Source organism: Osmerus mordax, chromosome 9 (assembly GCF_038355195.1).
Source record: "Osmerus mordax isolate fOsmMor3 chromosome 9, fOsmMor3.pri, whole genome shotgun sequence".
Taxonomy (NCBI): domain Eukaryota; kingdom Metazoa; phylum Chordata; class Actinopteri; order Osmeriformes; family Osmeridae; genus Osmerus; species Osmerus mordax.
The window spans coordinates 15,897,123-15,919,574 of NC_090058.1; the positions used below are offsets into that span (position 1 = coordinate 15,897,123).

Genomic DNA, 22,452 nt, shown 5'->3' on the forward strand with positions numbered 1-22,452 from the left:
CTTTAGGCGCAGGTGTCAGCTCAATTTTGCATCCTTTGTCTCAAAGTCAGGCGTGCAACGGAGACAAAGGTTGCGCGCCACAAGTCACGCTCTGTGGTTTGAACACACAGCTCACACAGGGCCTAGAACGCTGGACCCTTGCTCCTTCCATTGTTTCCTCAAAGTCAGGTACATAAGAGAGACCAATTTGGCCCGCTTCATCCCACGCTGCCACGCGGTTTGAACAGCCTTCGCCCGAACAGGGACTTGAACCCTGGACCCTCAGATTAAAAGTCTGATGCTCTGCCGACTGAGCTATCCGGGCTCTGGGGTGGCAGGAAACACTGAGCTTTTCGTGGAACATCTGCATGTACATCTCCTTCGCCACACAAACCCCGAGGGATGGTATGGCGAATCCCTCGCAAGCATGCCGGTGCACCTTCGACACAAAGAGCCTCTTTAATCGGTACTCTCAGCGCGCTTTGCGGCACAACGGTTGCACATCAGACGCCAGGTCAGAACGTTGCCTCTTGAGCTCACAACTAGGCCTCGTGGCACAACGGTAGCGCGTCTGACTTGGTAGCGTCTTTTACTTACCTGGCAAAATCAAGCTCTGATTGCTTCCTCAGAGTGAGGCATGCCACCAACGCACCTCGCCCAAACAGGGACCTGATGCTGCCAGGGTTCAAAAGGTAGACGTCAAGCGGGTAAATCGTCGGGGGCTCTGTGGCGCAATGGATAGCGCATTGGACTTCTAGGCAGGGGGAGGAAAAGCCATTCAAAGGTTGTGGGTTCCAGTCCCACCAGAGTCGTTCTCTTTTTTCCCCAAACTCCCCGTCGACGGCTCACGGGAAGAGTTATTTGTACGGCCGCTCCTCCTCTTCTTCGTGGGAGTTTTGGCACTCGTCTCCCAGCGTTTCCTTCCATTTTCCGGTCCTATTTCTGTAAAAACAGGGTCTCTGTGGCGCAATTGGCTAGCGCGTTCGGCTGTTAACCGAAAGGATGGTGGTTCGAGCCCACCCAGGGACGAATGTGTTCTTGTTTGCCCCTGTTGTGGGTCTTGCCAGTGTGACAATGAGCTGTACCGCCGTCGGAGCTGGAAAATCTCGGAAAAATACAGTCCTCCGCTCCACCAACTGAGCTGTCAAAGGGTGAGCGAGCGAGCGAGCGAGCGGGAGGCTTTATTTGCGAGGAAGGCATGCGATGCCCCATTCTCACTCCCGTTCAGGTACAAAAGAAGAAAGCCTTTGCTGACGCACCACTCTTTTAAGTCTCTCCCTGGTGGTCTAGTGGCTGGTTTCGATTCCCGGTCAGGGGGAACTTTAAGGTCCAGTGGAAACCTTTGACTAGCTGCGTCCTGCAACGTGGTCCTCATCTTTGACAGCGAGCAGAGGAAGCCAAGCTCTCCCTGGTGGTCTAGTGGCTAGGATTCGGCGCTCTCACCGCCGCGGCCCGGGTTCGATTCCCGGTCAGGGAATCTGTTTTTAGACCGCCATCAGAGTCCAAGAAGCTGGAAAATCTCTTCATTCTGGTGCCTTGAGAGCCTTTGCTGCATGTTGGGCATACCTTTCTAAGGTGGCTTTCGACCCCACCTTAAAGCACCTAGTCGAAGAGAAAACGGAAGCCTGAGCCCGTCTGGTCCGATGAAGCAAGGCGCCGTGGCTTAGTTGGTCAAAGCGCCTGTCTAGTAAACAGGAGATCCTGAGTTCAAATCTCAGCGGTGCCTCTTTAGGCGCAGGTGTCAGCTCAATTTTGCATCCTTTGTCTCAAAGTCAGGCGTGCAACGGAGACAAAGGTTGCGCGCCACAAGTCACGCTCTGTGGTTTGAACACACAGCTCACACAGGGCCTAGAACGCTGGACCCTTGCTCCTTCCATTGTTTCCTCAAAGTCAGGTACATAAGAGAGACCAATTTGGCCCGCTTCATCCCACGCTGCCACGCGGTTTGAACAGCCTTCGCCCGAACAGGGACTTGAACCCTGGACCCTCAGATTAAAAGTCTGATGCTCTGCCGACTGAGCTATCCGGGCTCTGGGGTGGCAGGAAACACTGAGCTTTTCGTGGAACATCTGCATGTACATCTCCTTCGCCACACAAACCCCGAGGGATGGTATGGCGAATCCCTCGCAAGCATGCCGGTGCACCTTCGACACAAAGAGCCTCTTTAATCGGTACTCTCAGCGCGCTTTGCGGCACAACGGTTGCACATCAGACGCCAGGTCAGAACGTTGCCTCTTGAGCTCACAACTAGGCCTCGTGGCACAACGGTAGCGCGTCTGACTTGGTAGCGTCTTTTACTTACCTGGCAAAATCAAGCTCTGATTGCTTCCTCAGAGTGAGGCATGCCACCAACGCACCTCGCCCAAACAGGGACCTGATGCTGCCAGGGTTCAAAAGGTAGACGTCAAGCGGGTAAATCGTCGGGGGCTCTGTGGCGCAATGGATAGCGCATTGGACTTCTAGGCAGGGGGAGGAAAAGCCATTCAAAGGTTGTGGGTTCGAGTCCCACCAGAGTCGTTCTCTTTTTTCCCCAAACTCCCCGTCGACGGCTCACGGGAAGAGTTATTTGTACGGCCGCTCCTCCTCTTCTTCGTGGGAGTTTTGGCACTCGTCTCCCAGCGTTTCCTTCCATTTTCCGGTCCTATTTCTGTAAAAACAGGGTCTCTGTGGCGCAATTGGCTAGCGCGTTCGGCTGTTAACCGAAAGGACGGTGGTTCGAGCCCACCCAGGGACGAATGTGTTCTTGTTTGCCCCTGTTGTGGGTCTTGCCAGTGTGACAATGAGCTGTACCGCCGTCGGAGCTGGAAAATCTCGGAAAAATACAGTCCTCCGCTCCACCAACTGAGCTGTCAAAGGGTGAGCGAGCGAGCGAGCGAGCGGGAGGCTTTATTTGCGAGGAAGGCATGCGATGCCCCATTCTCACTCCCGTTCAGGTACAAAAGAAGAAAGCCTTTGCTGACGCACCACTCTTTTAAGTCTCTCCCTGGTGGTCTAGTGGCTGGTTTCGATTCCCGGTCAGGGGGAACTTTAAGGTCCAGTGGAAACCTTTGACTAGCTGCGTCCTGCAACGTGGTCCTCATCTTTGACAGCGAGCAGAGGAAGCCAAGCTCTCCCTGGTGGTCTAGTGGCTAGGATTCGGCGCTCTCACCGCCGCGGCCCGGGTTCGATTCCCGGTCAGGGAATCTGTTTTTAGACCGCCATCAGAGTCCAAGAAGCTGGAAAATCTCTTCATTCTGGTGCCTTGAGAGCCTTTGCTGCATGTTGGGCATACCTTTCTAAGGTGGCTTTCGACCCCACCTTAAAGCACCTAGTCGAAGAGAAAACGGAAGCCTGAGCCCGTCTGGTCCGATGAAGCAAGGCGCCGTGGCTTAGTTGGTCAAAGCGCCTGTCTAGTAAACAGGAGATCCTGAGTTCAAATCTCAGCGGTGCCTCTTTAGGCGCAGGTGTCAGCTCAATTTTGCATCCTTTGTCTCAAAGTCAGGCGTGCAACGGAGACAAAGGTTGCGCGCCACAAGTCACGCTCTGTGGTTTGAACACACAGCTCACACAGGGCCTAGAACGCTGGACCCTTGCTCCTTCCATTGTTTCCTCAAAGTCAGGTACATAAGAGAGACCAATTTGGCCCGCTTCATCCCACGCTGCCACGCGGTTTGAACAGCCTTCGCCCGAACAGGGACTTGAACCCTGGACCCTCAGATTAAAAGTCTGATGCTCTGCCGACTGAGCTATCCGGGCTCTGGGGTGGCAGGAAACACTGAGCTTTTCGTGGAACATCTGCATGTACATCTCCTTCGCCACACAAACCCCGAGGGATGGTATGGCGAATCCCTCGCAAGCATGCCGGTGCACCTTCGACACAAAGAGCCTCTTTAATCGGTACTCTCAGCGCGCTTTGCGGCACAACGGTTGCACATCAGACGCCAGGTCAGAACGTTGCCTCTTGAGCTCACAACTAGGCCTCGTGGCACAACGGTAGCGCGTCTGACTTGGTAGCGTCTTTTACTTACCTGGCAAAATCAAGCTCTGATTGCTTCCTCAGAGTGAGGCATGCCACCAACGCACCTCGCCCAAACAGGGACCTGATGCTGCCAGGGTTGAAAAGGTAGACGTCAAGCGGGTAAATCGTCGGGGGCTCTGTGGCGCAATGGATAGCGCATTGGACTTCTAGGCAGGGGGAGGAAAAGCCATTCAAAGGTTGTGGGTTCGAGTCCCACCAGAGTCGTTCTCTTTTTTCCCCAAACTCCCCGTCGACGGCTCACGGGAAGAGTTATTTGTACGGCCGCTCCTCCTCTTCTTCGTGGGAGTTTTGGCACTCGTCTCCCAGCGTTTCCTTCCATTTTCCGGTCCTATTTCTGTAAAAACAGGGTCTCTGTGGCGCAATTGGCTAGCGCGTTCGGCTGTTAACCGAAAGGACGGTGGTTCGAGCCCACCCAGGGACGAATGTGTTCTTGTTTGCCCCTGTTGTGGGTCTTGCCAGTGTGACAATGAGCTGTACCGCCGTCGGAGCTGGAAAATCTCGGAAAAATACAGTCCTCCGCTCCACCAACTGAGCTGTCAAAGGGTGAGCGAGCGAGCGAGCGAGCGGGAGGCTTTATTTGCGAGGAAGGCATGCGATGCCCCATTCTCACTCCCGTTCAGGTACAAAAGAAGAAAGCCTTTGCTGACGCACCACTCTTTTAAGTCTCTCCCTGGTGGTCTAGTGGCTGGTTTCGATTCCCGGTCAGGGGGAACTTTAAGGTCCAGTGGAAACCTTTGACTAGCTGCGTCCTGCAACGTGGTCCTCATCTTTGACAGCGAGCAGAGGAAGCCAAGCTCTCCCTGGTGGTCTAGTGGCTAGGATTCGGCGCTCTCACCGCCGCGGCCCGGGTTCGATTCCCGGTCAGGGAATCTGTTTTTAGACCGCCATCAGAGTCCAAGAAGCTGGAAAATCTCTTCATTCTGGTGCCTTGAGAGCCTTTGCTGCATGTTGGGCATACCTTTCTAAGGTGGCTTTCGACCCCACCTTAAAGCACCTAGTCGAAGAGAAAACGGAAGCCTGAGCCCGTCTGGTCCGATGAAGCAAGGCGCCGTGGCTTAGTTGGTCAAAGCGCCTGTCTAGTAAACAGGAGATCCTGAGTTCAAATCTCAGCGGTGCCTCTTTAGGCGCAGGTGTCAGCTCAATTTTGCATCCTTTGTCTCAAAGTCAGGCGTGCAACGGAGACAAAGGTTGCGCGCCACAAGTCACGCTCTGTGGTTTGAACACACAGCTCACACAGGGCCTAGAACGCTGGACCCTTGCTCCTTCCATTGTTTCCTCAAAGTCAGGTACATAAGAGAGACCAATTTGGCCCGCTTCATCCCACGCTGCCACGCGGTTTGAACAGCCTTCGCCCGAACAGGGACTTGAACCCTGGACCCTCAGATTAAAAGTCTGATGCTCTGCCGACTGAGCTATCCGGGCTCTGGGGTGGCAGGAAACACTGAGCTTTTCGTGGAACATCTGCATGTACATCTCCTTCGCCACACAAACCCCGAGGGATGGTATGGCGAATCACTCGCAAGCATGCCGGTGCACCTTCGACACAAAGAGCCTCTTTAAACGGTACTCTCAGCGCGCTTTGCGGCACAACGGTTGCACATCAGACGCCAGGTCAGAACGTTGCCTCTTGAGCTCACAACTAGGCCTCGTGGCACAACGGTAGCGCGTCTGACTTGGTAGCGTCTTTTACTTACCTGGCAAAATCAAGCTCTGATTGCTTCCTCAGAGTGAGGCATGCCACCAACGCACCTCGCCCAAACAGGGACCTGATGCTGCCAGGGTTGAAAAGGTAGACGTCAAGCGGGTAAGTCGTCGGGGGCTTTGTGGCGCAATGGATAGCGCATTGGACTTCTAGGCAGGGGGAGGAAAAGCCATTCAAAGGTTGTGGGTTCGAGTCCCACCAGAGTCGTTCTCTTTTTTCCCCAAACTCCCCGTCGACGGCTCACGGGAAGAGTTATTTGTACGGCCGCTCCTCCTCTTCTTCGTGGGAGTTTTGGCACTCGTCTCCCAGCGTTTCCTTCCATTTTCCGGTCCTATTTCTGTAAAAACAGGGTCTCTGTGGCGCAATTGGCTAGCGCGTTCGGCTGTTAACCGAAAGGATGGTGGTTCGAGCCCACCCAGGGACGAATGTGTTCTTGTTTGCCCCTGTTGTGGGTCTTGCCAGTGTGACAATGAGCTGTACCGCCGTCGGAGCTGGAAAATCTCGGAAAAATACAGTCCTCCGCTCCACCAACTGAGCTGTCAAAGGGTGAGCGAGCGAGCGAGCGAGCGGGAGGCTTTATTTGCGAGGAAGGCATGCGATGCCCCATTCTCACTCCCGTTCAGGTACAAAAGAAGAAAGCCTTTGCTGACGCACCACTCTTTTAAGTCTCTCCCTGGTGGTCTAGTGGCTGGTTTCGATTCCCGGTCAGGGGGAACTTTAAGGTCCAGTGGAAACCTTTGACTAGCTGCGTCCTGCAACGTGGTCCTCATCTTTGACAGCGAGCAGAGGAAGCCAAGCTCTCCCTGGTGGTCTAGTGGCTAGGATTCGGCGCTCTCACCGCCGCGGCCCGGGTTCGATTCCCGGTCAGGGAATCTGTTTTTAGACCGCCATCAGAGTCCAAGAAGCTGGAAAATCTCTTCATTCTGGTGCCTTGAGAGCCTTTGCTGCATGTTGGGCATACCTTTCTAAGGTGGCTTTCGACCCCACCTTAAAGCACCTAGTCGAAGAGAAAACGGAAGCCTGAGCCCGTCTGGTCCGATGAAGCAAGGCGCCGTGGCTTAGTTGGTCAAAGCGCCTGTCTAGTAAACAGGAGATCCTGAGTTCAAATCTCAGCGGTGCCTCTTTAGGCGCAGGTGTCAGCTCAATTTTGCATCCTTTGTCTCAAAGTCAGGCGTGCAACGGAGACAAAGGTTGCGCGCCACAAGTCACGCTCTGTGGTTTGAACACACAGCTCACACAGGGCCTAGAACGCTGGACCCTTGCTCCTTCCATTGTTTCCTCAAAGTCAGGTACATAAGAGAGACCAATTTGGCCCGCTTCATCCCACGCTGCCACGCGGTTTGAACAGCCTTCGCCCGAACAGGGACTTGAACCCTGGACCCTCAGATTAAAAGTCTGATGCTCTGCCGACTGAGCTATCCGGGCTCTGGGGTGGCAGGAAACACTGAGCTTTTCGTGGAACATCTGCATGTACATCTCCTTCGCCACACAAACCCCGAGGGATGGTATGGCGAATCCCTCGCAAGCATGCCGGTGCACCTTCGACACAAAGAGCCTCTTTAAACGGTACTCTCAGCGCGCTTTGCGGCACAACGGTTGCACATCAGACGCCAGGTCAGAACGTTGCCTCTTGAGCTCACAACTAGGCCTCGTGGCACAACGGTAGCGCGTCTGACTTGGTAGCGTCTTTTACTTACCTGGCAAAATCAAGCTCTGATTGCTTCCTCAGAGTGAGGCATGCCACCAACGCACCTCGCCCAAACAGGGACCTGATGCTGCCAGGGTTCAAAAGGTAGACGTCAAGCGGGTAAATCGTCGGGGGCTCTGTGGCGCAATGGATAGCGCATTGGACTTCTAGGCAGGGGGAGGAAAAGCCATTCAAAGGTTGTGGGTTCGAGTCCCACCAGAGTCGTTCTCTTTTTTCCCCAAACTCCCCGTCGACGGCTCACGGGAAGAGTTATTTGTACGGCCGCTCCTCCTCTTCTTCGTGGGAGTTTTGGCACTCGTCTCCCAGCGTTTCCTTCCATTTTCCGGTCCTATTTCTGTAAAAACAGGGTCTCTGTGGCGCAATTGGCTAGCGCGTTCGGCTGTTAACCGAAAGGATGGTGGTTCGAGCCCACCCAGGGACGAATGTGTTCTTGTTTGCCCCTGTTGTGGGTCTTGCCAGTGTGACAATGAGCTGTACCGCCGTCGGAGCTGGAAAATCTCGGAAAAATACAGTCCTCCGCTCCACCAACTCAGCTGTCAAAGGGTGAGCGAGCGAGTGGGAGGCTTTATTTGCGAGGAAGGCATGCGATGCCCCATTCTCACTCCCGTTCAGGTACAAAAAAAGAAAGCCTTTGCTGACGCACCACTCTTTTAAGTCTCTCCCTGGTGGTCTAGTGGCTGGTTTCGATTCCCGGTCAGGGAACTTTAAGGTCCAGTGGAAACCTTTGACAAGCTGCGTCCTGCAACGTGGTCCTCATCTTTGAAAGCGAGCAGAGGAAGCCAAGCTCTCCCTGGTGGTCTAGTGGCTAGGATTCGGCGCTCTCACCGCCGCGGCCTGGGTTCGATTCCCGGTCAGGGAATCTGTTTTTAGACTGCCATCAGAGTCCAAGAAGCTGGAAAATCTCTTCATTCTGGTGCCTTGAGAGCCTTTGCTGCATGTTGGGCATACCTTTCTAAGGTGGCTTTCGACCCCACCTTAAAGCACCTAGTCGAAGAGAAAACGGAAGCCTGAGCCCGTCTGGTCCGATGAAGCAAGGCGCCGTGGCTTAGTTGGTCAAAGCGCCTGTCTAGTAAACAGGAGATCCTGAGTTCAAATCTCAGCGGTGCCTCTTTAGGCGCAGGTGTCAGCTCAATTTAGCATCCTTTGTCTCAAAGTCAGGCGTGCAACGGAGACAAAGGTTGCGCGCCACAAGTCACGCTCTGTGGTTTGAACACACAGCTCACACAGGGCCTAGAACGCTGGACCCTTGCTCCTTCCATTGTTTCCTCAAAGTCAGGTACATAAGAGAGACCAATTTGGCCCGCTTCATCCCACGCTGCCACGCGGTTTGAACAGCCTTCGCCCGAACAGGGACTTGAACCCTGGACCCTCAGATTAAAAGTCTGATGCTCTGCCGACTGAGCTATCCGGGCTCTGGGGTGGCAGGAAACACTGAGCTTTTCGTGGAACATCTGCATGTACATCTCCTTCGCCACACAAACCCCGAGGGATGGTATGGCGAATCCCTCGCAAGCATGCCGGTGCACCTTCGACACAAAGAGCCTCTTTAAACGGTACTCTCAGCGCGCTTTGCGGCACAACGGTTGCACATCAGACGCCAGGTCAGAACGTTGCCTCTTGAGCTCACAACTAGGCCTCGTGGCACAACGGTAGCGCGTCTGACTTGGTAGCGTCTTTTACTTACCTGGCAAAATCAAGCTCTGATTGCTTCCTCAGAGTGAGGCATGCCACCAACGCACCTCGCCCAAACAGGGACCTGATGCTGCCAGGGTTGAAAAGGTAGACGTCAAGCGAGTAAATCGTCGGGGGCTCTGTGGCGCAATGGATAGCGCATTGGACTTCTAGGCAGGGGGAGGAAAAGCCATTCAAAGGTTGTGGGTTCGAGTCCCACCAGAGTCGTTCTCTTTTTTCCCCAAACTCCCCGTCGACGGCTCACGGGAAGAGTTATTTGTACGGCCGCTCCTCCTCTTCTTCGTGGGAGTTTTGGCACTCGTCTCCCAGCGTTTCCTTCCATTTTCCGGTCCTATTTCTGTAAAAACAGGGTCTCTGTGGCGCAATTGGCTAGCGCGTTCGGCTGTTAACCGAAAGGATGGTGGTTCGAGCCCACCCAGGGACGAATGTGTTCTTGTTTGCCCCTGTTGTGGGTCTTGCCAGTGTGACAATGAGCTGTACCGCCGTCGGAGCTGGAAAATCTCGGAAAAATACAGTCCTCCGCTCCACCAACTGAGCTGTCAAAGGGTGAGCGAGCGAGCGAGCGAGTGGGAGGCTTTATTTGCGAGGAAGGCATGCGATGCCCCATTCTCACTCCCGTTCAGGTACAAAAGAAGAAAGCCTTTGCTGACGCACCACTCTTTTAAGTCTCTCCCTGGTGGTCTAGTGGCTGGTTTCGATTCCCGGTCAGGGAACTTTAAGGTCCAGTGGAAACCTTTGACAAGCTGCGTCCTGCAACGTGGTCCTCATCTTTGACAGCGAGCAGAGGAAGGCAAGCTCTCCCTGGTGGTCTAGTGGCTAGGATTCGGCGCTCTCACCGCCGCGGCCCGGGTTCGATTCCCGGTCAGGGAATCTGTTTTTAGACCGCCATCAGAGTCCAAGAAGCTGGAAAATCTCTTCATTCTGGTGCCTTGAGAGCCTTTGCTGCATGTTGGGCATACCTTTCTAAGGTGGCTTTCGACCCCACCTTAAAGCACCTAGTCGAAGAGAAAACGGAAGCCTGAGCCCGTCTGGTCCGATGAAGCAAGGCGCCGTGGCTTAGTTGGTCAAAGCGCCTGTCTAGTAAACAGGAGATCCTGAGTTCAAATCTCAGCGGTGCCTCTTTAGGCGCAGGTGTCAGCTCAATTTTGCATCCTTTGTCTCAAAGTCAGGCGTGCAACGGAGACAAAGGTTGCGCGCCACAAGTCACGCTCTGTGGTTTGAACACACAGCTCACACAGGGCCTAGAACGCTGGACCCTTGCTCCTTCCATTGTTTCCTCAAAGTCAGGTACATAAGAGAGACCAATTTGGCCCGCTTCATCCCACGCTGCCACGCGGTTTGAACAGCCTTCGCCCGAACAGGGACTTGAACCCTGGACCCTCAGATTAAAAGTCTGATGCTCTGCCGACTGAGCTATCCGGGCTCTGGGGTGGCAGGAAACACTGAGCTTTTCGTGGAACATCTGCATGTACATCTCCTTCGCCACACAAACCCCGAGGGATGGTATGGCGAATCCCTCGCAAGCATGCCGGTGCACCTTCGACACAAAGAGCCTCTTTAATCGGTACTCTCAGCGCGCTTTGCGGCACAACGGTTGCACATCAGACGCCAGGTCAGAACGTTGCCTCTTGAGCTCACAACTAGGCCTCGTGGCACAACGGTAGCGCGTCTGACTTGGTAGCGTCTTTTACTTACCTGGCAAAATCAAGCTCTGATTGCTTCCTCAGAGTGAGGCATGCCACCAACGCACCTCGCCCAAACAGGGACCTGATGCTGCCAGGGTTCAAAAGGTAGACGTCAAGCGGGTAAATCGTCGGGGGCTCTGTGGCGCAATGGATAGCGCATTGGACTTCTAGGCAGGGGGAGGAAAAGCCATTCAAAGGTTGTGGGTTCGAGTCCCACCAGAGTCGTTCTCTTTTTTCCCCAAACTCCCCGTCGACGGCTCACGGGAAGAGTTATTTGTACGGCCGCTCCTCCTCTTCTTCGTGGGAGTTTTGGCACTCGTCTCCCAGCGTTTCCTTCCATTTTCCGGTCCTATTTCTGTAAAAACAGGGTCTCTGTGGCGCAATTGGCTAGCGCGTTCGGCTGTTAACCGAAAGGATGGTGGTTCGAGCCCACCCAGGGACGAATGTGTTCTTGTTTGCCCCTGTTGTGGGTCTTGCCAGTGTGACAATGAGCTGTACCGCCGTCGGAGCTGGAAAATCTCGGAAAAATACAGTCCTCCGCTCCACCAACTGAGCTGTCAAAGGGTGAGCGAGCGAGTGGGAGGCTTTATTTGCGAGGAAGGCATGCGATGCCCCATTCTCACTCCCGTTCAGGTACAAAAGAAGAAAGCCTTTGCTGACGCACCACTCTTTTAAGTCTCTCCCTGGTGGTCTAGTGGCTGGTTTCGATTCCCGGTCAGGGAACTTTAAGGTCCAGTGGAAACCTTTGACAAGCTGCGTCCTGCAACGTGGTCCTCATCTTTGACAGCGAGCAGAGGAAGCCAAGCTCTCCCTGGTGGTCTAGTGGCTAGGATTCGGCGCTCTCACCGCCGCGGCCTGGGTTCGATTCCCGGTCAGGGAATCTGTTTTTAGACTGCCATCAGAGTCCAAGAAGCTGGAAAATCTCTTCATTCTGGTGCCTTGAGAGCCTTTGCTGCATGTTGGGCATACCTTTCTAAGGTGGCTTTCGACCCCACCTTAAAGCACCTAGTCGAAGAGAAAACGGAAGCCTGAGCCCGTCTGGTCCGATGAAGCAAGGCGCCGTGGCTTAGTTGGTCAAAGCGCCTGTCTAGTAAACAGGAGATCCTGAGTTCAAATCTCAGCGGTGCCTCTTTAGGCGCAGGTGTCAGCTCAATTTAGCATCCTTTGTCTCAAAGTCAGGCGTGCAACGGAGACAAAGGTTGCGCGCCACAAGTCACGCTCTGTGGTTTGAACACACAGCTCACACAGCTCACACAGGGCCTAGAACGCTGGACCCTTGCTCCTTCCATTGTTTCCTCAAAGTCAGGTACATAAGAGAGACCAATTTGGCCCGCTTCATCCCACGCTGCCACGCGGTTTGAACAGCCTTCGCCCGAACAGGGACTTGAACCCTGGACCCTCAGATTAAAAGTCTGATGCTCTGCCGACTGAGCTATCCGGGCTCTGGGGTGGCAGGAAACACTGAGCTTTTCGTGGAACATCTGCATGTACATCTCCTTCGCCACACAAACCCCGAGGGATGGTATGGCGAATCCCTCGCAAGCATGCCGGTGCACCTTCGACACAAAGAGCCTCTTTAAACGGTACTCTCAGCGCGCTTTGCGGCACAACGGTTGCACATCAGACGCCAGGTCAGAACGTTGCCTCTTGAGCTCACAACTAGGCCTCGTGGCACAACGGTAGCGCGTCTGACTTGGTAGCGTCTTTTACTTACCTGGCAAAATCAAGCTCTGATTGCTTCCTCAGAGTGAGGCATGCCACCAACGCACCTCGCCCAAACAGGGACCTGATGCTGCCAGGGTTGAAAATGTAGACGTCAAGCGAGTAACTCGTCGGGGGCTCTGTGGCGCAATGGATAGCGCATTGGACTTCTAGGCAGGGGGAGGAAAAGCCATTCAAAGGTTGTGGGTTCGAGTCCCACCAGAGTCGTTCTCTTTTTTCCCCAAACTCCCCGTCGACGGCTCACGGGAAGAGTTATTTGTACGGCCGCTCCTCCTCTTCTTCGTGGGAGTTTTGGCACTCGTCTCCCAGCGTTTCCTTCCATTTTCCGGTCCTATTTCTGTAAAAACAGGGTCTCTGTGGCGCAATTGGCTAGCGCGTTCGGCTGTTAACCGAAAGGATGGTGGTTCGAGCCCACCCAGGGACGAATGTGTTCTTGTTTGCCCCTGTTGTGGGTCTTGCCAGTGTGACAATGAGCTGTACCGCCGTCGGAGCTGGAAAATCTCGGAAAAATACAGTCCTCCGCTCCACCAACTGAGCTGTCAAAGGGTGAGCGAGCGAGTGGGAGGCTTTATTTGCGAGGAAGGCATGCGATGCCCCATTCTCACTCCCGTTCAGGTACAAAAGAAGAAAGCCTTTGCTGACGCACCACTCTTTTAAGTCTCTCCCTGGTGGTCTAGTGGCTGGTTTCGATTCCCGGTCAGGGAACTTTAAGGTCCAGTGGAAACCTTTGACAAGCTGCGTCCTGCAACGTGGTCCTCATCTTTGACAGCGAGCAGAGGAAGCCAAGCTCTCCCTGGTGGTCTAGTGGCTAGGATTCAGCGCTCTCACCGCAGTGGCCTGGGTTCGATTCCCGGTCAGGGAATCTGTTTTTAGACCGAGTCCAAGAAGCTGGAAAATCTCTTCATTCTGGTGCCTTGAGAGCCTTTGCTGCATGTTGGGCATACCTTTCTAAGGTGGCTTTCGACCCCACCTTAAAGCACCTACTCGAAGAGAAAACGGAAGCCTGAGCCCGTCTGGTCCTATGAAGTAAGGCGCTGAGGCTTAGTTGGTCAAAGCGCCTGTCTAGTAAACAGGAGATCCTGAGTTCAAATCTCAGCGGTGCCTCTTTAGGCGCAGGTGTCAGCTCAATTTTGCGCGCCACAAGTCACGCTCTGTGGTTTGAACACACAGCTCACACAGGGACTTGAACGCTGGGGCCTCATTTATCAAGCGTGCGTAGAAATTGTTCTTACGTGGAGGTTTGGAATATTCCCACGAACAGTTGAATGTGCGATTTATCAAACATTCGTACGAGCGCCGTACGCACACTTCAAGGAGATTATCCTTGATAAATCTCACCTGTTCTTAGTCTATAAACTCGTGCACGAACACAAGCATTTGCATACGAAACGCCCCATATTATCTAAATTAGTTGAATCACCACCAATAAAAAGGGAGCTAACAAGTTCAACTAGAAATTGGTAATGAAAATGGAGCAAGAAAAGAAAGGAAAGAAAAAGAATTTTTTCGCAAAACGAAATTGAGGTTTTAGTGTCGGAGGTTGAGTGCAACCACAAAGTTTTATTTGGAACACTTAGCGGTGTTTTGACCAACAAAAAAAAGAATATGCTTTGGGAAAAGGTACCGATTGCTGTTAACGCAGCATCTTCTCAGAGGCGCTCATTGGCAGATATAAAAAAAAAGTGGTTTGATTTAAAATCAAGTGCAAAAAAGGTTGTAGCTGCACACAGGCGAGACATTGCTGCAACTGGAGGTGGACAAGTTGAGACGAGCGTTTCTCCCACGCAATTAAGAATTGCAGCAATTATTGGAGAAACATCGCTGTCTGGAATTGTGTCAGGTGGAGACAGTGACCTAGTCGCAGGTCCTACCGTGTCCAATTCACCGGTGTCTACTCGTAGTCAGGTTGAAGGTAAGTAGAATAATTTGATTTTCAACAGTGTTGTCAATATTGTGGTCACCACTTTATTTGACAGGAAATTATAATCTGCTCTGATGCAGTAATCAAATAATTCCATAAATTGCAGTGAGTGGAGACAGTTCCGGAGTCATCCTGGGAGAGGCAATTATTCCCCCCGCTGTGCCCCACAGTGAGGCACCACGCTCCCGCGCCACATCAAGCCGTGAACCAAGGGTCCTGACAGACTCAGTCCTACAGAAACAAGACGAAATCATCAACTCCATCAAAGATATAAATGAGAAATTAACTGGCATCTGCACTGCACTCAATGACATTAACAAATCCCTACAACAACTGGTTGTATGACCCTCACGCTCTCCTCATTGTCTATGCAGCCTGAACTTATCCTTCGCGCTGTCTCCGGGTCATTGTGACCCACAACGTTGTATATTACGCCACCTTCGTGCTGTCTCGGGGGTCGTTGTGACCCGCAGCGTTGTATATTACGCCACCTTCGCGCTGTATCGTTGTGACCCACAGCCTGGGAATGAAAGGCAATAAACAAGTATCTCCCTGGTGGTCTAGTGGCAAGACTGTGGGGCTTTCAGCTCCGTGGCCGGGGTTCGCTTCACGTTCAGGGCAAATACGATTTCATTTTTATTTCGACTGAGAATGTTTCACTTGACTATTTTTGTATTACGAAAGGTTGTCAGCACGAGGGTGGCGTAACAGACTAGGTATGGTGAGTCACAGCGCAGACTAGGATACAGCGCGAGAGTGTACTAATAGGCTAGGCAGACAAGGCTAGAAATAAAAGATTTGACTTTATTTATTTTTTATTATGAAAAAGTTGTCACAACGTCAGTTTGCTTCACCACGACATATACATCGTGGTGCATGTGTTGGTAGTAGCGTTAGCAGCGCTGTGGCTTGAGCAAAGCCCTCTTCTGCACTCGACTGAGTTGTTCAGTCTTCTGCACACCCGCAGGTCGGGTCCGACCACGGTTACCATTTGTCTCCCGCCGTTCCGACCTTATCAATTTTATCTAGGTCAATGTGGCCAATCCGATTCAGAGGGGCCGCAGCCGCACGGCCGCTTGGCAGACGGGTCCGACCACGGTGACCATTTGTCTCCCGCCGTTCCGACCTTATCAAATTAATCTAGGTCAATGTGGCCAATCTGATTCAGAGGGGCCGCAGCCGCACGGCCGCTTGGCACATGGGTCCGACCACGGTTACCATTTGTCTGACGCAAGGACAATTCTCCCGCAGAGAGGGATCGCCAATCGTCGAATCGTAAAAGGCGGCGCGCGCGTGGTTGGACAAAAAAAAAAATACATATAAATAAATACATAAATAAATAAAAAATAATATAAAATAAAATAAATAAAGTGGACGAGACGAGGTCGGAGAGAGGCGTCGATTTCATCTGTCTCCCTTCGTTCCGACCTTATCAAATTTATCTAGGTCAATGTGGCCAATCCGATTCAGAGGGGCCGCAGCCGCACGGCCGCACGGCAGACGGGTCCGACCACTGTTACCATTTGTCTCCCCCCGTTCCGACCTTATCAATTTTATCTAGGTCAATGTGGCCAATCCGATTCATAGGGGCCGCAGCCGCACAGCCGCTCGGCAGACGGGTCCAACCACGGTGACCATTTGTCTCCCGCCGTTCCGACCTTATCAAATTAATCTAGGTCAATGTGGCCAATCCGATTCAGAGGGGCCGCAGCCGCACGGCCGCTCGGCAGACGGGTCCGACCACGGTGACCATTTGTCTCCCGCCGTTCCGACCTTATCAATTTAATGTAGGTCAATGTGGCCAATCCGATTCCGAGGGGCCGCAGCCGCACGGCCGCTTGGCAGACGGGTCCGACCACGGTGTTCTCTGAAGCCAGACGTCACGTGGCCCGTCTGCTTGCCGAGGCCGTCCAACCTGCAATCTGGCATAAGGGTCCGACGGCGGTTTTGTCTGGTTCTCTGGTTGGACAAAAAAGAAAGAAAGAAATAAAGTGGTGAGAGAGGTCGGGCCGCGGTTTTCTCTGTTTCTCTGGTTGGACCCAAAAAAAAAAAAACAACAAAGTGGTGAGAGAGGTCTGGCCGCGGTTTTCTCTGTTTCTCTGGTTGGACCCAAAAAAAGAAAAGAAAAACAAAGTGGTGAGAGAGGTCCAGCCGGGGTTTCTCTGACGCCAGACATCACGTGGCCCGTCTGCTTGCCGAGGCCGTCCGACCTGCACGGCAACTTGGCAGAAGGGTCCGACCGCGGTGTTCTCTGACGCAAGGACAATTCTCCCGCCGAGAGGGATCGCCAGTCGTCGAATCGTAAAAGGCGGCGCGCGCGCGTTTGGACAAAAAATAAAAAATAAATAAATAAATAAAAAATAAAATAAATAAAGTGGACGAGACGAGGTCGGAGAGAGGCGTCGATTTCATCTGTCTCCCTTCGTTCCTACCTTATCAATTTACAGTTTTTCCCCATTGCTTTGGCTCATTTCACGAAACAGAAATGACATTCTCAAAACAACACGTGCAAACCTCCAAACCACTGGGCAGTTGTTCACAAACGATTGGAATTTTTCATTCCTTTAATCAAATTGCAATTGTATTAGCACATCCTCGTAAATGACAAGTGCAATTGCCTACAGTTTGCACACATTTCAAATGATTTAGCACATCTTTGAAATGGTTAAGTACAATTGCCTTCAGTTAGGCCAATTACCAATTGAATATATCTTGCTGGTCTAAACTGACTGTTGCTTCTCAGTCAAGTGGTTATTCGCTGCAAAACATATTGGCATAATTTCCTTGTGTACATCATCACCTGCACAATAGTTCACTCCACTGTCAAAATCTTTCAGGCACATAATACCATGAAAAACATAATGGTATATACTGTAATATGGATCTCTTGGATCAACTGGTTACAGTCATTGTCAGGTGCAACTAGAACTTTACTAAACAAGGGGACACATCCGATCACCAATCACACAGTAAGTTTAGTTAGCTGACAGGAGCTATCCAGGAGTATACATGCCTCCATCAAATATATAGAGCTTGTCCCAGGACAGCTCGGGGGCAACATCACCATGTGTGCTGCCATGCTTTCAGAGAATGGTGTAGTCACCCACATTCCCAGTCTTGGCCCATACAATACCCAGAAGCACCTGGTGTTCTTGGACCACCTGCACTCCGATCTTATCCCTCTACATGAGAGCGGTTTGGTAGGGCCTCACTTGCTTACATTTGTCATTGTGTGGGACAATGTAAGCTTCCACCGTGGCCCACTCATCAGGGTTCACTGCCCATCCAAGAATGCTTATGGTGCTCATCACCTTACTCCCCATTCCTCAATCCTATCGAGGAGTTTTTTTCTGCATGTAGGTGGAGGGTCTATGAGCATTGGGCTCAAAACCAGAGGTCCCTGCTCCAGGCAATGGACGCTGCTTGTGATCATGTCACAGCAGATCAGTGTAGGGGATGGTTGCGGCATGCACAATGATTCTTCTCCTGTTGCATCGCAAGGGAGAACATCAGATGTGATGTCGAGGAAATCTGTGGCCAGACAGAAAGGAGCGTGAGGATGAGCAGGAAAGTGAGGACGACAACTAGTGAAACTCCAGCTTTGCTTTACTTTCTTACTGTATGTGTTGGTAGTGTAGGTTATACATAATGTTATGTTATGTTTTGATGTGCTTATTGTATGACATTATATTGTGCTGTACACATTTCATGTTACAGTAACCACAATGTATGGTAATTACAGTAACAATTTCCAAAGCAGTGTGAGTGCAGTATGTGATGGGAAACCTTGTAGGCTACTTTGAATTACTGTAATCTTTTTTCTGTTAGATACACATTTACATTTTAAATTTATTCATTTAGCAGACGCTTTTATCCAAAGCGACTTCCAAGAGAGAACTTTACAAAAGTGCATAAGGTCAATGATCATAAACAATGAGGTAGCCCCAAAAACATTGTGGGTAGCCAAAATTTTACGTATTTATTGGTTTTACCAAAATTAAAAACAAATATTTACAAATACATGTTATAACTTCCACCACATTTCACCCAATGCAAATAATACAAAACATTTCCAATCACCCAATGACAATTACCTCAAAAACTCATTAATCTTTCACCAGAGTGTGGGCCCTCCCTGCGCCAACCTAAAACCCTCCAAGAAAGCGAGGAAAAACTCCTCACAAAAACTCTTTTGAGAAAATTTCGAAGAAACCTCGGGAGGAGCCATTCGAGGGGGTATCCCCTCCTCCAGGGATGGTTGGGGGTGCTGCAGTTCGGGCCCAGTCCAGGTGCGGTGCAGTGTGCCCTGTGGTGTCCGGGTAAGTAGGGTGGGGTGTATGGGTGAAAAAAGGGGGGGGCGGAGGGGCCAGTCTTCTTGATGAGATGGGGGGGGGGGGGGGGGGCTTGTCCTTGTGCCGGGGGGGGGGGGGGGGGGGGGGCTGTAGTGTCCTTTTCGGGGGTCCAGGGAGGAGGGTTCCAGGTGCTGCAGCAGATGGGGTGGGGGGGTTGACCGGTCCTTGAGGGGTGGAGGATGTTGCTGCTGGGCTGATGTGGCCAACTGGAACCCTGTGAGGTGATAGGGGGAGATGGTGGAGAGGGGAGGAAGGAAGGGGGTGAGGAAGGATACTGGGGTGCAGGTGTAATGTTTCGTGTACTTCCCATTGAGCCTGGTGGGTTTCTCCTCTCCGGACCCTCGTACTGGGGGCAGGTGTTGGTGCCCCCGGGTCTTCGGGCTTGGTGCCGGAACGGGTGAAGTGGTGGCTGCCCGGAAGGTGGTGGTGTTGGGGGCGATGAGGGTGTTGAACGGGGAACGCCGTCTGGCCTTCGGGGACGGAGGGCGGAGTGCAGATCTGGTGTGGCGATGTGGTGGCATGGGGGGCTGAGCTAGATGGACACGTCCTTCCACCTTTCAACCCCCCATGTGTCTCTGGCGGTGTCCGGGTGGTGTTTGAAGTCCAGGATGGCGTAGTCCCTGAGGAGGAGAGTGATTCTCCTCCTCTGGACGGTGAGAGGTTGGTCCTGTTTATGGTAGACCCTGATGTTCCTTGTCTCCCATATCACCTGCTTGACGGCGCTGACGATCCTCCACTGATGTTGTAGGCGGGGGGTCGTGCAGCCTCCCGGAGGACCGAACAGGATGTCGTCCGCCGCCAAGCGAGGCAAGATGATGTTCCTGTAGAGGGAGACAAAGGGAACAAACAGGGCCCAGACCCGCCTGGCCACGGTGCACTTGACAAACAGATGGTAAATGTTTTCAGTGTCAGTGCAACCGTGGGGGCAGAGCTCGGTACGGGCTATGTGCCGTCTGTACATGAACTCTCTGGTGGGGAGACAGCCGTGAGCAGTTGACCAGTTTAAATCCTTTTGCTTATTGCTGATGCACTTGTGGCTAATGTTTTTCCATACCTGTTGGATGTCCAGGGCCGGCCTGGCCTTGGGTGGTGTGATGTTGTCCTTCCCTCTGATGTGTGCCATGATGTCCTTGTATTTCCAGGAGGCCAGGCCGGCTGCGGGCAGACCCGTCCTGAAGGCAAAGTTCTTCCACTCCTTGTATACTTTCGGGGGGTCCCAGCAGTAGGGCACAGTGTGGTTGATGGTGGTGTTGGTGATACGGAGTGCTCTGAGTATGGGTGTGGCGAAGTACCTCTCAAAGGCTCCTGCCTTCCTGTCCGGTTTATGGATATTTGTGACCAGTTGGGAGAGGCCCTGTGCCCTTATGATGTTGAGGATGTCTGGGACCCCCTTCCCCCCCTTCTCCTCTGCGCTGTACATGATGGTCCTCTTCAAGCGCTCCATGTTGCTCCCCCAGACAAAGGTGAACATCAGCCGCTCGATGGTCTTGCTCGTCACCCTGTCCGGGGGAAACACCCTACCGACATAGAGGAGAATGGGGAGGATTATTGCCTTCAGGATCAGGATCTTACCCGTTATTGTGAGGGACCGCGCACTCCATTGGGCGATCTTCTGCTTGGCTTGACTGATGGTGTTGGCCCAGGTCAGGGTCCCTTTCCCGTTGTTCTGATAGGTGACTCCGAGCAGCTTGATGTTGTCTGTTTTTACAGGGAAAGAGGTGGTCATCGCTTCTTTCCAGTGTTGCGACAGGTACAGTTCGCTCTTACCTCGATTGACCAGGGCGCCAGTGGCTGCACAGTAGTCGTCCACCACCTTCGTTGCCGCGGCGATGGACCGACTATCCGTGCCGACGATGGTGATGTCGTCCATGTACGCCACCACCTGAAGCCTCTCTCCCTGGGCCCCCGGGAGGTGATAACCCTGGATGGTGTGTGTAGCTCTGATTTTACGGAGGAAAGGCTCCAGGTAGATGACGTACAGCAGGGGTGCTAGGGGGCATCCTTGTCTGACCCCAGACCGGATAGGAAAGGGGTCTGTGAGCTGTTTGTTGACCAGGACTCTGCTCGTGATGTTGTTGTAGCAGAGCCTGGTCCAGTGGATGAGGTGTTGTGGGAAGTTCATCCTCCCTAGCACCTCCTGCAGGAAGCCATGGCTTACCCGGTCGAAGGCCTTCTCTTGGTCGAGGCAGAGGAGCGCGAAGGGGGACCTCCGCTCCTGGGAGTGGAAGATGAGGTCTCTCACCAGGAGCAAGTTGTCGTTGATGGACCTTCCGGGGACGCCGCAGGTCTGGTCCGGGTTGATGACTGTGGGGAGGTGTGTTTGGAAGCGCCACATGAGGGCCTTCGTGAGAATCTTGTAGTCCGAACAGAGGAGGTTGATGGGGCGCCAGTTCCGAAGGTCCTTGAGGTCCCCCTTCTTGGGTATTAGTGTAACTGTACTCTGTCGCATTGATTCTCCTAGCCTCCTTTCCCTGTAGACTGCCCGGAGGACCTGGGCCAGATCGCCCTTGATGAGTTCCCAGAAGGCCTGATAGAATTCCGCCGGGATCCCGTCCGGTCCCGGGGCCTTCCGGGTGTTCATGGAGTGCACGGCCCGGGTGAGCTCCTCCAGGCTCAGCTCTGGTTCCTCGCTCTCGCCCCCCTCTTTGATTTGGTCCAGACCGTCGAGGAAGGTTTCCGCCAGAGCCCCGTCTGCCGGCTTGGTGTCAAACAGCCTGCCGTAGAACTCCTCGGTCACCTCCCTGATGTTGTCGCTGTCCGTGACGGTCTGGCCGCTGGAGTTATAGAGGGACAGGATGCCTTGTTGTTTGGACCGTGCCCTGCGGAAAAAAGATCTTGTGCATTTCTCCTCCTCCTCCAGGCCCCGGAGTTTATCCCTGAAGGTCTTCCTCTCCTGTTCTTCCCGATAGAGTGTGGCCAGATGTTCCTTGGTCTCTGACAGCTCCCGGGTCACGTCGAATCCTCTGAGTTGGAGGAGGCTAAGGCGTTGTAGGGCCTCGTTGTGGTGGTGAAAACGGGCCCTTTGTTCCCTAGCCTTCCTCCTTCCCACCCCTCCGAAGAACCCCTTGACCCGGGACTTAACCATTTCCCACCACTCTATCGGGGATGTAAATAGTTCCTTCAGGGTCCTCCACTCCAGGTAGCGCCTGGAGAAGGAGTGGCTAGTGGAGGGGTCCTGGAGTGCCGATGTGTTCATCCTCCAGGGCCCCCTCGTTGGTCTGGCTGGCCCCTCCCATCGCAGGGTCACGGTCAGCATCCTGTGGTCTGAGAAGTGCGTCGCCTGGGTCTTGAAGGAACACACTCCCAGGCCTGGCGAGAGCAAGAACATGTCGATCCTTGAAGAGGCAGAGCCCGAGGATCTCACCCACGTGTGTGTTGGGGGGGAGGTGCCGCCGACGTCCACCAGGGAGAAGTCGTTGATTATGTCCTGTAGTGCTGTGGTGGATCTGTCCTTCCTGGGTTTGCTCCGATCCTCGTCCCTCAGAGCGCAGTTGAAGTCGCCCCCTACCACTACTGGCATGGGGGTCATCAGGAGAGGTCGGAGCTTGGCGTAGAGGGAGACCCTCTCTGCGACGCTGGTGGGGCCGTAGATGTTGATGACCCTGAGCGGGGAACCCCGGACCTCCAGGTCGACGGCCAGGATCCGCCCGCTCTCGACGACTCGATGGCTGGT

At 53.2% G+C, this 22,452-nt stretch overlaps 36 non-coding genes across 36 annotated transcripts; 28 read left to right on the plus strand and 8 right to left on the minus strand.

The window, feature by feature from the left end:
* Positions 1 to 231: 231 nt before the first annotated feature.
* trnak-uuu (transfer RNA lysine (anticodon UUU)) lies at positions 232 to 304 on the minus strand. The gene has a single exon. It is a non-coding gene; the product is annotated as a tRNA-Lys (tRNA).
* Positions 305 to 699: 395 nt separating this feature from the next.
* trnar-ucu (transfer RNA arginine (anticodon UCU)) lies at positions 700 to 791 on the plus strand. Its single transcript is given in 2 exon segments — positions 700 to 736; positions 756 to 791. It is a non-coding gene; the product is annotated as a tRNA-Arg (tRNA).
* A 143-nt stretch (positions 792 to 934) lies between these two features.
* Positions 935 to 1,008, plus strand: trnan-guu (transfer RNA asparagine (anticodon GUU)). Its single transcript has one exon. It is a non-coding gene; the product is annotated as a tRNA-Asn (tRNA).
* A 376-nt stretch (positions 1,009 to 1,384) lies between these two features.
* Positions 1,385 to 1,456, plus strand: trnae-cuc (transfer RNA glutamic acid (anticodon CUC)). Its single transcript has one exon. It is a non-coding gene; the product is annotated as a tRNA-Glu (tRNA).
* A 175-nt stretch (positions 1,457 to 1,631) lies between these two features.
* trnat-agu (transfer RNA threonine (anticodon AGU)) lies at positions 1,632 to 1,705 on the plus strand. Its single transcript has one exon. It is a non-coding gene; the product is annotated as a tRNA-Thr (tRNA).
* Positions 1,706 to 1,936: 231 nt separating this feature from the next.
* Positions 1,937 to 2,009, minus strand: trnak-uuu (transfer RNA lysine (anticodon UUU)). The gene has a single exon. It is a non-coding gene; the product is annotated as a tRNA-Lys (tRNA).
* Positions 2,010 to 2,404: 395 nt separating this feature from the next.
* Positions 2,405 to 2,496, plus strand: trnar-ucu (transfer RNA arginine (anticodon UCU)). Its single transcript is given in 2 exon segments — positions 2,405 to 2,441; positions 2,461 to 2,496. It is a non-coding gene; the product is annotated as a tRNA-Arg (tRNA).
* A 143-nt stretch (positions 2,497 to 2,639) lies between these two features.
* On the plus strand, positions 2,640 to 2,713 carry trnan-guu (transfer RNA asparagine (anticodon GUU)). The gene has a single exon. It is a non-coding gene; the product is annotated as a tRNA-Asn (tRNA).
* A 376-nt stretch (positions 2,714 to 3,089) lies between these two features.
* On the plus strand, positions 3,090 to 3,161 carry trnae-cuc (transfer RNA glutamic acid (anticodon CUC)). The gene has a single exon. It is a non-coding gene; the product is annotated as a tRNA-Glu (tRNA).
* Positions 3,162 to 3,336: 175 nt separating this feature from the next.
* On the plus strand, positions 3,337 to 3,410 carry trnat-agu (transfer RNA threonine (anticodon AGU)). The gene has a single exon. It is a non-coding gene; the product is annotated as a tRNA-Thr (tRNA).
* A 231-nt stretch (positions 3,411 to 3,641) lies between these two features.
* trnak-uuu (transfer RNA lysine (anticodon UUU)) lies at positions 3,642 to 3,714 on the minus strand. Its single transcript has one exon. It is a non-coding gene; the product is annotated as a tRNA-Lys (tRNA).
* A 395-nt stretch (positions 3,715 to 4,109) lies between these two features.
* trnar-ucu (transfer RNA arginine (anticodon UCU)) lies at positions 4,110 to 4,201 on the plus strand. Its single transcript is given in 2 exon segments — positions 4,110 to 4,146; positions 4,166 to 4,201. It is a non-coding gene; the product is annotated as a tRNA-Arg (tRNA).
* A 143-nt stretch (positions 4,202 to 4,344) lies between these two features.
* On the plus strand, positions 4,345 to 4,418 carry trnan-guu (transfer RNA asparagine (anticodon GUU)). Its single transcript has one exon. It is a non-coding gene; the product is annotated as a tRNA-Asn (tRNA).
* A 376-nt stretch (positions 4,419 to 4,794) lies between these two features.
* Positions 4,795 to 4,866, plus strand: trnae-cuc (transfer RNA glutamic acid (anticodon CUC)). The gene has a single exon. It is a non-coding gene; the product is annotated as a tRNA-Glu (tRNA).
* Positions 4,867 to 5,041: 175 nt separating this feature from the next.
* On the plus strand, positions 5,042 to 5,115 carry trnat-agu (transfer RNA threonine (anticodon AGU)). The gene has a single exon. It is a non-coding gene; the product is annotated as a tRNA-Thr (tRNA).
* Positions 5,116 to 5,346: 231 nt separating this feature from the next.
* On the minus strand, positions 5,347 to 5,419 carry trnak-uuu (transfer RNA lysine (anticodon UUU)). The gene has a single exon. It is a non-coding gene; the product is annotated as a tRNA-Lys (tRNA).
* Positions 5,420 to 5,814: 395 nt separating this feature from the next.
* On the plus strand, positions 5,815 to 5,906 carry trnar-ucu (transfer RNA arginine (anticodon UCU)). Its single transcript is given in 2 exon segments — positions 5,815 to 5,851; positions 5,871 to 5,906. It is a non-coding gene; the product is annotated as a tRNA-Arg (tRNA).
* A 143-nt stretch (positions 5,907 to 6,049) lies between these two features.
* trnan-guu (transfer RNA asparagine (anticodon GUU)) lies at positions 6,050 to 6,123 on the plus strand. The gene has a single exon. It is a non-coding gene; the product is annotated as a tRNA-Asn (tRNA).
* A 376-nt stretch (positions 6,124 to 6,499) lies between these two features.
* Positions 6,500 to 6,571, plus strand: trnae-cuc (transfer RNA glutamic acid (anticodon CUC)). Its single transcript has one exon. It is a non-coding gene; the product is annotated as a tRNA-Glu (tRNA).
* Positions 6,572 to 6,746: 175 nt separating this feature from the next.
* Positions 6,747 to 6,820, plus strand: trnat-agu (transfer RNA threonine (anticodon AGU)). Its single transcript has one exon. It is a non-coding gene; the product is annotated as a tRNA-Thr (tRNA).
* Positions 6,821 to 7,051: 231 nt separating this feature from the next.
* trnak-uuu (transfer RNA lysine (anticodon UUU)) lies at positions 7,052 to 7,124 on the minus strand. Its single transcript has one exon. It is a non-coding gene; the product is annotated as a tRNA-Lys (tRNA).
* A 395-nt stretch (positions 7,125 to 7,519) lies between these two features.
* Positions 7,520 to 7,611, plus strand: trnar-ucu (transfer RNA arginine (anticodon UCU)). Its single transcript is given in 2 exon segments — positions 7,520 to 7,556; positions 7,576 to 7,611. It is a non-coding gene; the product is annotated as a tRNA-Arg (tRNA).
* A 143-nt stretch (positions 7,612 to 7,754) lies between these two features.
* Positions 7,755 to 7,828, plus strand: trnan-guu (transfer RNA asparagine (anticodon GUU)). The gene has a single exon. It is a non-coding gene; the product is annotated as a tRNA-Asn (tRNA).
* Positions 7,829 to 8,441: 613 nt separating this feature from the next.
* trnat-agu (transfer RNA threonine (anticodon AGU)) lies at positions 8,442 to 8,515 on the plus strand. The gene has a single exon. It is a non-coding gene; the product is annotated as a tRNA-Thr (tRNA).
* A 231-nt stretch (positions 8,516 to 8,746) lies between these two features.
* trnak-uuu (transfer RNA lysine (anticodon UUU)) lies at positions 8,747 to 8,819 on the minus strand. The gene has a single exon. It is a non-coding gene; the product is annotated as a tRNA-Lys (tRNA).
* Positions 8,820 to 9,214: 395 nt separating this feature from the next.
* trnar-ucu (transfer RNA arginine (anticodon UCU)) lies at positions 9,215 to 9,306 on the plus strand. The gene is given in 2 exon segments: positions 9,215 to 9,251; positions 9,271 to 9,306. It is a non-coding gene; the product is annotated as a tRNA-Arg (tRNA).
* Positions 9,307 to 9,449: 143 nt separating this feature from the next.
* trnan-guu (transfer RNA asparagine (anticodon GUU)) lies at positions 9,450 to 9,523 on the plus strand. Its single transcript has one exon. It is a non-coding gene; the product is annotated as a tRNA-Asn (tRNA).
* A 374-nt stretch (positions 9,524 to 9,897) lies between these two features.
* trnae-cuc (transfer RNA glutamic acid (anticodon CUC)) lies at positions 9,898 to 9,969 on the plus strand. The gene has a single exon. It is a non-coding gene; the product is annotated as a tRNA-Glu (tRNA).
* Positions 9,970 to 10,144: 175 nt separating this feature from the next.
* trnat-agu (transfer RNA threonine (anticodon AGU)) lies at positions 10,145 to 10,218 on the plus strand. Its single transcript has one exon. It is a non-coding gene; the product is annotated as a tRNA-Thr (tRNA).
* Positions 10,219 to 10,449: 231 nt separating this feature from the next.
* Positions 10,450 to 10,522, minus strand: trnak-uuu (transfer RNA lysine (anticodon UUU)). The gene has a single exon. It is a non-coding gene; the product is annotated as a tRNA-Lys (tRNA).
* A 395-nt stretch (positions 10,523 to 10,917) lies between these two features.
* Positions 10,918 to 11,009, plus strand: trnar-ucu (transfer RNA arginine (anticodon UCU)). The gene is given in 2 exon segments: positions 10,918 to 10,954; positions 10,974 to 11,009. It is a non-coding gene; the product is annotated as a tRNA-Arg (tRNA).
* Positions 11,010 to 11,152: 143 nt separating this feature from the next.
* On the plus strand, positions 11,153 to 11,226 carry trnan-guu (transfer RNA asparagine (anticodon GUU)). The gene has a single exon. It is a non-coding gene; the product is annotated as a tRNA-Asn (tRNA).
* A 613-nt stretch (positions 11,227 to 11,839) lies between these two features.
* On the plus strand, positions 11,840 to 11,913 carry trnat-agu (transfer RNA threonine (anticodon AGU)). The gene has a single exon. It is a non-coding gene; the product is annotated as a tRNA-Thr (tRNA).
* Positions 11,914 to 12,153: 240 nt separating this feature from the next.
* trnak-uuu (transfer RNA lysine (anticodon UUU)) lies at positions 12,154 to 12,226 on the minus strand. Its single transcript has one exon. It is a non-coding gene; the product is annotated as a tRNA-Lys (tRNA).
* A 395-nt stretch (positions 12,227 to 12,621) lies between these two features.
* On the plus strand, positions 12,622 to 12,713 carry trnar-ucu (transfer RNA arginine (anticodon UCU)). Its single transcript is given in 2 exon segments — positions 12,622 to 12,658; positions 12,678 to 12,713. It is a non-coding gene; the product is annotated as a tRNA-Arg (tRNA).
* A 143-nt stretch (positions 12,714 to 12,856) lies between these two features.
* trnan-guu (transfer RNA asparagine (anticodon GUU)) lies at positions 12,857 to 12,930 on the plus strand. The gene has a single exon. It is a non-coding gene; the product is annotated as a tRNA-Asn (tRNA).
* Positions 12,931 to 22,452: the final 9,522 nt, after the last annotated feature.